The sequence below is a fragment of the Rana temporaria genome, chromosome 6, assembly GCF_905171775.1.
Source record: "Rana temporaria chromosome 6, aRanTem1.1, whole genome shotgun sequence".
Lineage (NCBI taxonomy): Eukaryota > Metazoa > Chordata > Amphibia > Anura > Ranidae > Rana > Rana temporaria.
The window spans coordinates 13,660,414-13,673,545 of record NC_053494.1 but is presented as its reverse complement, the minus strand read 5'-3'; positions in this window follow the sequence as shown (position 1 = coordinate 13,673,545).

The following is a 13,132-nucleotide window of genomic DNA, read 5'->3' as shown; positions in this document are numbered from 1 at the left end:
GCTGTGATATTTATTGCTGTTCTTATTTCTTCCTGTGTTATTGACTCTTCTAGGGCCTGCAGTCTTTCTGTTGACATTTTAGGTATTTTTGCATCTCTTAAGTATTCTTGCATTTTTTTAGACATATGCACTACCAAAAAATTCCTTCATTTTTGTTTTAATTTTTTATTTTTTTGGGGTCATTCGTTATAATTAAAATTTGTAAATTTGCAAACTCATAAATCCGAAATGTGAAAATTCGTACATTCAAAAATCTGAAATCCGGAAATTCGAAAATGTGAAATTCCGAAATCTGGAAATCTGAAAATTCGTAAATTCACAAATTCAAAACTCGTAAATTTGAGAATTTGTAAATCAGAAATCCAGCATTTCGAAAATTCGGAAATTTGTAAAATCATAGAAAAAAAAAAATCAAAAAATCTGAAATACGTAAATTCGAAAATCCATAAATTCGTCAATTTGTAAATTCGGCAATTTGAAAATCCAAAAATGCGAAAATTCATAACTTCGAAAATCCAAAATCCCGAAAGTTGAAAATTCAGCCAGATGTCCCCAGGATAGGCCTTCAAGCTCTGGCCTTGTGGCCCAGAGCAGTAAAGCACACTTCTACCCAGACAGCCGTCCAGGTGGCACAGAACCCCCATCCACCCAAATAAATAGGCTCTCCCACTCCCAGCAAGCCAAGGGACCCAAGAAGATCCCTGCCCATTGGTTGAGACACCCCATCTATTCCTAATCTGTCCTTGCAATGCCCTTGTCTTGTTTAATGTCACCAGGTACCTGTCAAAATGCTATTTGTGGCGGAAACTAATCGAGGGCTGGGCTGTGAAAGAAACCCGCGGTGTACGTGCCCCTGGAGTGACGGGCCAGGGGTGCCATAGCTCTCACGGTCAGGGAGCTCACCTTGGGTTTTTGCCACTATGGTCACTGCACCCTGTACATGTTTTTTTTTGCACCTGCCTCCAAGGCTGGGCCTTTTGGCTAGGACCAGAGGAGTTTTTTATTCCCTGACAGAAGACCTGCCATGGTATTGCAATATGGGACTAAGCAACATTTCCGTTTTCCATTTTTTTTTTGTGTGTTTGTCAAGGCACTTTTTTGCACAGCAGAGTTGCACTTTAACACCCGCTGATTAGAGTGTAGGTCATAGAGCCTGCTCTGAAATCTTGGGGGGAAGGCACATAGCATTTTGGTCAGGTTCTCCCTCCTCCCATAGGGTCTCCCTTCAGCGGAACACCACCTAGTACTTGGGTTGGCCTGTTTCGGTAGGCCTCCCAAAGAAAGGGGTCTGCCTGGTTTCGGACGGGTGGACTACTGAGTACCAAGTCCCTGTCAGAAGCATTGTGCCCCAGGGGATCAGGGCAAGGGTCCTTTTTCTCCAGAGGAGCATCATGTATACATCATGTGCATGATTTTGTGTGCTCACTTTTTTCTTTTTTTTGCACCATTTTTTATGTTTTGTGAGTGTGTTTCACTACACCTAGGACTTGTAGTATGTAAAATTAGTCATTCAAATTTCAAATTCTAAAAGCTGTAGTTTTTATTACAAAAAATTCTGTGAATCTTGCCATGAAGGCCCTTCATGGCAAGATGAACTGAGGTCAGTAGTATGCAGGGCAGTGTACAGAGGTCACTTGCCAACCGCCGCATGTACATTTACGTTGGCAGAATGGCACAGTAGCGCACCTGTACGTCCCTTTAAATTTCCCGCTGTGCGGGTGCTCGGTGAGCGGGCCTGCGGGTCCCGCGGATTCGGTGTACGACGGGTGCCCGCGATTATCTCACGGAGCAGAAGAAGGCATTTCCCTGTTCTTCCTAGTGACATGACAGGGATCTACTGCTCCCTGTGATCAGGAGCAGTGATCGCTGTCATGTCACTGGTAGCCCACCCCCCCCCACATTTAGAATCGCTCCCTAGGACACACTTAACCCCTAGTGTTTAACCCCTTCCCTGCAAATGTCATTTACACAGTAATCCGTGCATTTTTATAGCACTGACCGCTGTATAAACGACGATGGTCCCAAAATAGTGTCTGAAGTGTCCGATATGTCCGCCATAATGTTACCGTCACGATAAAAATCACAGATCGCCGCCATTACTAATAAAAAAAAATATAAAAAAATGCCATAAATTTATCACCTATTTTGTAGACACTATTAGCCAGATTCACGTATGGCGGCGTATCTTTATGCCGGCGTAGCGCATCCCATTTGCACTACGCCAACGCAACATAGTGAGGCAAGTACTGTATTCACAAAGCACTTCCTCCCTAAGTTACGTCGGCGTAGCACAAATGGCCCGGCGTAACCCCGCCTAATTCAAAGTAGGCATGTAGTGGGCGGGCTACATTTAAATTAACCATGACCCCATGTAAATGAGGGCCGTTGGTACGGCGCATGCGCGCGCATGCTCAGAATCACGTTGCAAATACTCATTGCTTTCGACGTGAACGTAACCTACGCCCAGCCCCATTCACGTACGCTTACGCAAACAACGTAAAATACGATGGCTGTTCCGTCGTCCATACCTTGCATGGGCTGCGCCATCTTTTTGGTGGTTTATCTTTACGCCAGAAAAACGCCTTACGTAAACAGCGTATCGGGCGCAAGTACGTTCGTGAATCGGCGTATCTAGGTCATTTGCATATTCGACGTGTAAATCCACGTACACGCCCCTAGCGGCCAGCGTAAATATGCAGCCAAGATACGACGGCGTAGAACACTTACGCCGGTCGTATCTTGGCCAAATTTAAGCGTCTCTGGTTTCCAGAATATGCTTAAATATACGACGGCACGCATTCGGACTTACGACGGCGTATCTACTCGTAAAGCAAATAATGGCCCAGTCATTGGGCAGCCAATTCTTCCGGGGCTAAAGTGGTTAAGGTACAGCCTGTTATGGGGTGACAACTGTCTCCTAGTTCTACTCCGACGTTGCCACCATCGCATTTTCTGCATGCACTACTGTGCTGACTTACATTACAAAGCCATGATCCACCATTGTTATATGATCCACCATTGTTATCTTTAGGAAGCTGCTCCAGAGCAATTATGTTCAGCCAAAGCTGGAGCAAGTGCATGAAGACAGTAATAGCTAGATTCACATAGAGTTAGGCCGGCGTATCAGTAGATACGCCGACCTAACTCGGAATCTGCGCCGACCTAAGTTTAAGTGTATTCTCAAACAGAGATACACTTAAACCTATCTAACATACGACGGCTTGCGCCGTCCTATCTTAGGGTGCAATATTTAGGCTGGCCGCTAGGTGGCGCTTCCATTGCGGTCGGCGTAGAATATGTAAATCCCTAGATACGCCTATTCACGAACGTACACCCGGGCGATGCAGTACAGATACGCCATTTACGTAACGCATTATCAGGCCTAAAGATATTCCATCAAATAGTTGGAATAGTAATGTTAAAGTATGGCCGCCGTTCCCGCGTCGAAATTCTAAAATTTTACGTTGTTTGCGTAAGTCGTCAGTGAATAGGGATTTATGTCATTTACGTCCACGTCGAAATCAATAGGACCGTGCGGCATACTTAGCCGCAATGCACACTGGGATATGTAGGCGGACGGCGCATGCGCCGTTCGTAAAATACATCAATCCCGTCAGGTCAAGCCCCATTAACATAAAACACGCCCCCTCAGCTGAATTTGAATTGGCCGCCCTTACGCCCGCCCGATTTACGCTACGCCGCCGTAATATAGCAGGCAAGTACTTTGAGAATCATGTACTTGCCTCGCTAAATTACGGCGGCGTAGTGTAAATGCCATACGCTACGCCGCCGCAACTATGCGCTCGCCATCCAGAATCTAGCTATAAGTGGCTAAAAAGAGGCTAGAGGAGATCAGCAGCATTAAGATGGAGATAAATAATGTTTTTTTTTTATTTTATGGACAAAAAACAATGACACTTGTTTATGAAGCACAGAGCTTTAGCGAAACAAAAGGAAAAATAATTGACATACACATGTGGGTGTGTGCATCTTTGGAGACGAGTTTAAAAATAAAATTGAAATAAAAGTTGTCACAGATCTATTTTGGCAGTTGATTTACAGGATTGTACACAGGGCTGCTGATAAGACATTACAGCCGGCCCTCCTGTACCAGGCCCTCTCAGTTCAAAAGGGGGGCCCAGGCTCCTGCCAAGCAGGAGGGCCGGCTATACTGTCTTATTGCAAACACTGATCCTCTTGTGCCTCTGCCTGCAGCGCTGCAGCTTCTCCTCTGGTTCTAGTATGTGCTCCCTCACTCCCCTGCTGTCTGGGCCCCCCTATGTTTCCCTTTTCCCTGCAGCATTGCCAGCTTCCCTCCTGTCCTTTACCCCTGGAAGCTGCAGCCAGCACTGGGGGGTTCTTTCCGGATAGAGAGTGGGAGAAGGGGCTGGTAAACATGTCATTTGGTAGGGCAGTATACAGCGGTCAGCAGTATGTAGAGCAGTGCACAGAGGTCAGTAGAGGTCAATAGTAGGTAGGACAGTGTACAGAGGTCAATAGTAGGTAGGGCAGTGTACAGAGGTCAGTAGTTGGTAGGGCAGTGTACAGAGGTCAGTAGTATGCAGGGCAGTGTACAGAGGTTGATAGTATGTAGGGCAGTGTACAGAGGTTGATAGTATGTAGGGCAGTGTACAGAGGTTGATAGTATGTAGGGCAGTGTACGGAGGTTGATAGTATGTAGGGCAGTGTACGGAGGTCAGTAGTTGGTAGGGCAGTGTACAGAGGTCAGTAGTATGCAGGGCAGTGTACAGAGGTCAGTAGTATGTAGGGCAGTGTACGGAGGTCAGTAGTATGTAGGGCAGTGTACAGAGGTCAGTGGTATTTAGAACAGTGTACAGAGTTCAGTAGTTGGTAGGGCAGTGTACAGAGGTCAGTAGAGGTCAATGGTGGGTAGAGCAGTGTACAGAGGTCAGTAGAGGTCACTAGTAATTAGGGCAGTGAACAAAGGTCAGTAGAGGTCAATAGTAGGTAGGAAAGTGTACAGAGGTCAGTAGAGGTCAATCGTAGGTAGGGCAGTGTACAGAGGTCGTTAAAATGTAGAGCAGTGTACAGAGATAAGTGGAGTTCAATAATAGGTAGGGTAGTGTACAGAGGTCAGTAGAGGTCAATAGTAGGTAGGATAGTGTACAGAGGTCAGTAGTATGTAGAGCAGTCTACATCGGTCAGGAGAGTTCAATAATAGGTAGGGTAGTGTACAGAGGTCAGTAGAGGTCAATAGTAATTAGGGCAGTCTACAGAGGTCAGTAGAGGTCAATAGTAGGTAGGGCAGTGAACAGAGGTCAGTAGAGGTCAATAGTAGGTAGGACAGTGTACAGTGATCAGTAGAGGCCAATCGTAGGTAGGTCAGTGTACAGAGGTCGTTAAAATGTAGAGCAGTGTACAGAGGTCAGTAGAGGTCAATAGTAGGTAGGGCTGTGTACAGAGGTCAGTAGTATGTAAAGCAGTGCACAGAAATCAGTAGTATGTAAGGAAAATGTACAGAGGTCAGTACAGGTAAATATCAGGTAGGGCAGTGCACATAGGTCAGTAGTTGGGAGGGCAGTGTACAGAAGTCAATAAGATGTTCAGCAGTGTACATAGGTCAGTGGTATGTAGAAAAGTGCATAAGGGTCAGTAGTAGGTAGAGCAGTATCTGTAGATCCTCTGCTGTGTGTCTGTGAAAGACTTTGCCCGGCTGACATCCCTTCTGGTTCCTGATCCTGTTCTTCTGCCTCCAACTACACTGATCTCTGGTTTCCTGATTACTGGCATGTCTGACTACCCACTATGGTTACAGATTCCCTGGCATATGTTTGACCATGTTTACTGATCTGTACCATTTTTATCATTATATTATAAGGTGTGAATTTTACTGCATTTCTGTCTCAGTCTGATTCATTTTTCCTAACAATTGTACAGAAGTCAATAATATGTATAGCAGTATACAGAGGTCAGTGGTATGTAGAGCAATGTACAGAGGTCTGTAGGATGTAGGGCAGTGTACAGAGGTCAGTAGTATGTAGAGTAGTGGGCAGAAATTTGTAGTATGTAGGGCAGTGTACCGAGGTCAGTAAGATGTAGGGCACTGTACAAAGGTCAATAGTATGTAGGGCAGTATACAGAGGTCAGTAGGATGTAGAGTGGTGGACAGAAATCTATGGTAGGTAGAGAAGTGTACAGGGGATAGTAGTATGAAGGGCAGTGTACGGTGGTCAGTAGGCTGTAGAGCAGTGTACAGAGGTCAGTAGGATGTAGGGCAGTGTACAGAGATCAGTAATATGCATGGCAGTGTAAAGAGATTGGCCCAGATTCTCGTAGGGCGGCGTAACTTTGAGCGGGCGTAGCGTAGCGTGACGTAACCTACGCCCAGCCCTATTCACGTACTACTACGTAGACGACGTAACATACGACAGCTGTTCCCTGGTCCATACCTTAACATGACTTACACCTGCTTTATGAGGCTTAACTTTACGCCGGACGTACGACCTACGTAAACCGCGTATATTAATGCGCCGGGCGCAAGTAGGTTCGTGAATCGGCATATCTCAATCATTTGCATATTCGACTGGTAAATTAATGGGAGCGCCCCTTGCGGCCAGCGTAAATATGCGCCCAGGATACGACGGCGTAGGAAACTTACGTCGGTCGTAGGAAGCCTATTTTTAGGTTTATCTAGTTCTGTGGGCACAGCGCACAGATACGACGGCGCACATTGACACTTACGCAGCGTATCTGTAGATACATCGGCGTAAGTGCTACGAGAATCCGGGCCGTTGTCTTTTTGTTTTTTTCCACGGAATAGAAGAAGAAATTTGATTAATCCCTTTGTCACAATTTTCCTCCACATTAGTAGGCATGTGCACACTAAAATATTTTGTTTCGTAATTTCGTTTTCGTCCGAAAAATACATTTATTTAGTTACTCCCGAAATTTGTTTTTATTTATTTCGTCTGAAAATCCAAATTAGGTTGAATCTGTAATTGAAGGCTTATGGTGTCTGTCGAATGTTCTAAGGCCCCATACACACGAGAGGATTTATCCGCGGATACGGTCCACCGGACCGTTTCCGCGGATAAATCCTCTCGAGGATTTTCGAGGATTTTGATCCGATGGAGTGTACTCACCATCGGATCGAAATCCGCGCCGAAATCCCATCGCGATGACGTGTCGCGCCGTCGCCGCGATGATGACACGGCGACGTGCGCGACGCTGTCATATAAGGAATTCCACGCATGCGTCGAATCATTACGACGCATGCGGGGGATCCCTTCGGACGGATTGATCCGGTGAGTCTGTACAGACCAGCGGATCAATCCGTTGGGATGGATTTAAGCGGATAGATTTGAGAGCATGTCTTCAAATTTTTATCCGCTGGAAATCCATCCCAGGGGATAAAAATCAGCGGAAACAGATCCGCTGGATTGTACACACCAGGGGATCTATCCGCTGGAGCCGGTCCGCGGATCAATTCCAGCGGATGGATCCTCTCGTGTGTATGGGGCCTAAGAAAAAAAAAAGAAGATTCGACAGAATCTTAAAAAAAGATTAAAAAAATGTTTCGACTCTTCGGGCTAGATTCACATAGATCAGCGGATCTTTAGATCAGCGGATCTTTAGATCAGCGGATCTTTAGATCCGCGTGACCTATGTGATTTAAGATCCGCTGCCGCAAGTTTGAGAGGCAAGTGGGAAATTCACAAAACACTTACCTCCAAACTTGCGGCGGCGGATCGTAAATCCCCCGGCGTAATTCAAATTCCGCGGCTAGGGGGAGTGTACTATTTAAATCAGGCGCGTCCCCGCGCCAATTTAAATGCGCATGCGCCGTCCGTGAATTTTCCCGGCGTGCATTGCTCCCACTGACGTCGCTAGGACGTCAGTGGTTTCGGCGTGAGCGTAACTTGCGACGAGCGGTTTTGAGAATCGGCGTACGCAAACGACGTAAAAAAAAAAATTTTTTACGCGCCTCATAGAAGCAGGGGTAAGTATACACCAGGAAAACCGCTACGTAAACGTCGTAACAACACTGCGTCGGGCCCGCGTACGTTCGTGAATTGGCGTATCTCGCTGATTTACATATTTCTCAGCGTAAATCAGCGAGAACGCCCCCAGCGGCCATTTTTAAATTGCAGTTAAGATCAGACGGTGTAACACAGTTACACCTGTCGGATCTTAGACATATCGTAACTGATTCTATGAATCAGGCGCATAGATACGACTGGCCTAAGTCGGCGATATGACGGCGTATCAGGAGATACGCCGTCGTATCTCTCTGTGAATCTGGCCCTTCATGTCTCTCTATGTCGAATCTTCATTTCTCTCTATGTCGAATTTTCATGTCTCTCTATGTCGAATTTTTTCTCTCTATGTCAAATCTTTTCTCTCTATGTCGACTCTTCTTCATGTCTCTATAATGTCGAATCGTTTCTCTCTATGTCGAATCTTTTCTCTTTATGTAGAATAATATTGGACTAATAAAGTTAAGGTTAGACACATTCGACCGCAACGAAAACGAAAATAAAGCATTTGCTTATGTCGGATCTTTCGGTTTTAGTTTTCTGTGCTTTCGTTATCGTTTGTTAAAACGATAACGAAAATACCTGAAATTCGGACGAAAATGCATTCGGGCGAAAACGAATGCACTTATCTAGTTATTAGTAGCCCGAGTGATGGCTGCATTATAAAGTGGACCTGTCATCAGATTTATTCTTTATAATACATGCAGCATGCTTATGTGTAGTGGCTGGTTCACACTGGGAGATGCACACGGAGGCACAGCAGATCAGTGTGGTGCTATTTGAGCCTATTCATTTTAAATGGGCTCAAATTGAACTGCACCACACCAAAAGCACTACTTTTGGAAACTCACTGCAACCGGATAACATGGTACTTCTGTATCATGCGATCCAATGCAGGCAAATGCACTGACACCCGCTTCAGATCGTAACTGCACTGAGTTTGAAAAGCGGTGCAGGAAACACACACGGAACACAGGTTTCCTGCATTGCGTTCTTCTGTGAACCGGTCCTAAAGGGCACCCCCTTAACCACAGCCCTGGAGGATTTGGCTGGCCAATCACCAGGCCATTTTTTGCGATTCTGCACTGAGTTGCTTTAACCACTTAAGCCCCGGACCATTTTGCTGGTGAAAGACCAGGCCACTTTTTGCGATTCGGCACTGTGTCAGTTTAAGTGACGATTGCGCAGTCGTGCGACGTGGCTCCCAAAAATGTACGCCCTTTTTTCCCACAAATAGAGCTTTCTTTTGGTGGTATTTGATCACCTCTGTGGTTTTTATTTTTTGCGCTATAAACAAAAATCAAGCAACAGTAGCTGAAGCCTCGCTCTGGAATGCCTTGCTATAGCACCGGCGGGCAGAAGGAGCAGAGTGATTCAGGGCTAGTGCGCTTGTGCAGTCTCCCTCCTATTTTATTCTCCAGTATTTGGCAAACTAATGCAGCGGGCGCTGCCTGTCCATTACATTTGATTGGGTGGCAGTGAAGCTCATAGAGCACAGGTTCCCACTGCAGGTGGGGGCAGTGCCCCCTAGATGCGTCACCTGAGGCATGCACCCCTGCCCCCCCCCCCCCCAGTTTCGGCCCTGATGCTATCATGTCAATGTAGCGGTATTCCCATGGGGGCTGCTGATTGGCTCTGTACCCCACTGCCCATCCCGACTCTGCAGGTCCTCTCTTACCTCTTACCTCTAACAAATTAAGAATGGGAGCAAAGTAACTCTCCCATTCCCCACTAACTTTAGCATAGTGCCCATACTGAAAGTAAGGGGGCGCCACACATCAGTAATGAGAAACTCACACAGTATCACTGAACCACTCAGAAATGTTCACTGAGATAAATGATAAACACAATGAAAGGTATGAATAACATATGAATGAACACAGTCTATGATTGACAAAAGTATTACTCCATGCACATACATACATATACATGTAACCTGGTGATAAACTGAAGGGGTATATGTGGACAGGTGCACAGAGGGATAAATATCCAATACCTTTAACACATGTACATTGAATACCTTCCCACTGAGGCCTCAGCACACAAACTAGCATACAATATACAACATATGAATACAATGACACAGTGCAAGTTCTTATAATATCTCACGAAATGGCTCCCCATATATTGTAATTCAGAGCTCAACTCCAATGTAGAACAAAAAAGCCCAGTAAAAGAAGAAAATGGGGAATATTCCTGTAAAATCTGGGGGCCAGATCCACATAGATCGGCACCGGCGCAGCGTATCTAAGATACGCTACGCCGCCGTAACTTACTTGGCTTTGTACGGCGGCATAGTGTATCTTTGGTGTTGAAATTCAAATCGGCGATTAGGGGGCGTGATTCATTTAAATGAAGCGCGTCCCCGCGCCAAATGAACTGCGCATGCTCCGTTTCTAAATTTCCCGCCGTGCATTTCACGAAATGACGTCGCAAAGACGTAATTTTTAAAACTTAGACGTGACTTACATCCATCACGATTCACGGACGACTTACGCAAAAAAAATTAAAAATTCAAATTTCGACGCGGGAACGACGGTCAAACTTAACATGGCAAATCTAACTATACGCCGCAAAAAAGCAGCTTTAACTTTACCCTGGAAATTGCCGACTACAGATGACGATAGAGAGTGCGACGGCCGCGCGTACGTTCGTGGATCGTCGGAAATAGCTAATTTGCATACCCGACGCGGAAAACGACGCAAACTCCACCCAGCGGACGCCGAAGTATTGCATCTACGATCCGAAGGCGTACGAAGCCTTACGCCTGTCGGATCAAACCCAGATGCCGTCGTATCTTGGTTTGAGGATTCAAACTAAAGATACGACGCGGGAAATTTGAAAGTACGCCAGAGTATCAGTAGATACGCCGGCGTACTCTCACTGTGGATCTGGCCCTGGATGTCTTCAGCTAGCCTGATGTTTTTACGTTTGCTTTTAATCCAAAGAGGCAAAAAAAGCTGCAGAACAAGAATTATGCTGATGATTGCTCAACTGAAGAACTATCCCCACTTGTAGATTCCTCTTTACATGTGTGAGTAATACAGTACTTACCTTACAGCGCAGGGGAGAAAGGCAAGGGCCCCTGAAGTCGAGCTGTATGATGCCTGTGAAGGAGCAGATCAACTTCCTTGGAACCACAAGTCTCACCAGCAGTCTGTAAAGAAGAAACTCACTCAGCAATACTGTAGTCTCTACTTGGATGGGCAGGTGCCCTCTCACCACAATGGATCCCAGCAGATGACGTCCAGAATCTCCTCCTGGTGCCTCCGTTCAGTGAAGATGGCGCCGCCGCACCACGCTGCAACTCAGGTGGACTGGAATGCAGGTGGCTCCAAATGTTCTGGAGTACAGGCCGACCCGCCTACTAGATTAGCAGGGCCGTCCTCCAAGATCCCTCTGAGGCGGGCGATACGGCTCTCCACTGTATAGGCCGCAGTCCCTCACTCCCAGTCACACACGGACCTCCTGCTGGCAGGTATTGAATGGCATCCAGAGAGGCCATGCCTGTCCTTTTACCTTTCCTCCCAGCAGGCTGTTCTGCGCACTTTGCATTGTGCGTCCTGTAGTCCAGAGCTGATCCAGGCAACAGAGTCACTTCCTCATTTAGACTACATATCCCTCAATGCATGGCTCTGCTCACTTCTCAAGAAGGAAGGAAATCAGCAGACACTAGGGGGAGACAAACTCATATACAAGAAACAATGAACCGTTCAACATAATAACAGGGCTACATCAATATGGACCAAAATCTTGGAGGAATGTTTCCAACACCTTGTTGAATCAATGCCACAAAGAATTAAAGGGGTTGTAAACCTTCCTGTTTTTTCACCTTAAAGCGGAGGTCCACCCACATTTTTTTTTTTTAAAAGCCAGCAGCTACAAATACTGCAGCTGCTGACTTTTAAAAAATGGACACTTACCTGTCCAGCGTGCCCGCAATGTCAGCAGCCGAGGCCGAGCAATTCGCTTGTCTCTCGACTGCCCCGCCGCCATCCTTGGTGAGGGAATCAGGAAGTGAAGCGATGCGGCTTCACTGCCCAACCGCGAGCGGCGCGGCCCATCCTCACTGGTCCCCGCTCTCATCTGGGACCAGTGTGTTTCCCAGGAGACAGCGAGGGGGCAGGAAGTGGCGTGACTCTTTCTATGCCCGGAAGTGGGTGCAAATACCTGTCTTAGACAGGTATCTGCACCCCCCTCCCCCCTGAAAGGTGCCAAATGTGACACCGGAGGGGGGGCAGGGTTCCTGAAAAAAAGAAGTTCAATTTTCTTGCATCCTATGAAAAAACATCCGATAATTGCCGGCCCCCCAGTTTACCTAGCTGAGCCCTCGAAAGTCCTGCGTCAAAAACACGCTGGATCTCGGCCCAGTCTTCTCGGGTCTTCATTGGATAGATTGATAGCAGCGCAGCCATTGGCTCCCGCTGCTGTCAATCAAATCCAATGACACGGGCGCAAATGACGTGGACTCAAATGCAGGACTCGGGAGCGCGCCCGCAAGGTAACCCCCTTTGGAAAGCGCTTCCCAGAGGGGGGTTTTCTGAGGTGGGGAGGAGCCGAGACAGCTACCGCGGGACCCCAGAAAACGAGAATCGGGGCCACTCCTGGTGTCTCTTACAGATCCACCCCTGCCTCTCACTGTTCTAGTCTGATCACTGGGGAGAGGAGACTAAGGAAATGCTTCCTTCTGCCTGCAGGAGACTGATAACATCATCTCAGCCTAGGCAAAGTCACAGGAGCTCAAAGGTTGGCTTTAAAATGATAAAACCAAAACTTTAAAGTAATTTTAGACCAATGATGGTGCTAAATGACTACTACATCCATATTGGATGACGATATTTAATAGTTTTATTTGATCAGCAATAGCCCAGTGATGAGACTGAATTGTTGCTGTTTATAGACAGCAGCCACGTGACCCTGGTTGTCATTTATAAGGATAGTCAGATTGGATGCATGCAAATACTGAATGGTGATCTGTTTTATGCATCCCACAGATATGAGGCGAGGATGTTTTGCAGCATTCTCACGACTGCACTGAACGGCTGCAGTCGATATACAGCAGGGGTGACATGAGACACATGACAGTGAATGGCTGTAGTGTGCTGCTCATCATAATAGGTGCAGTTCACACGTTG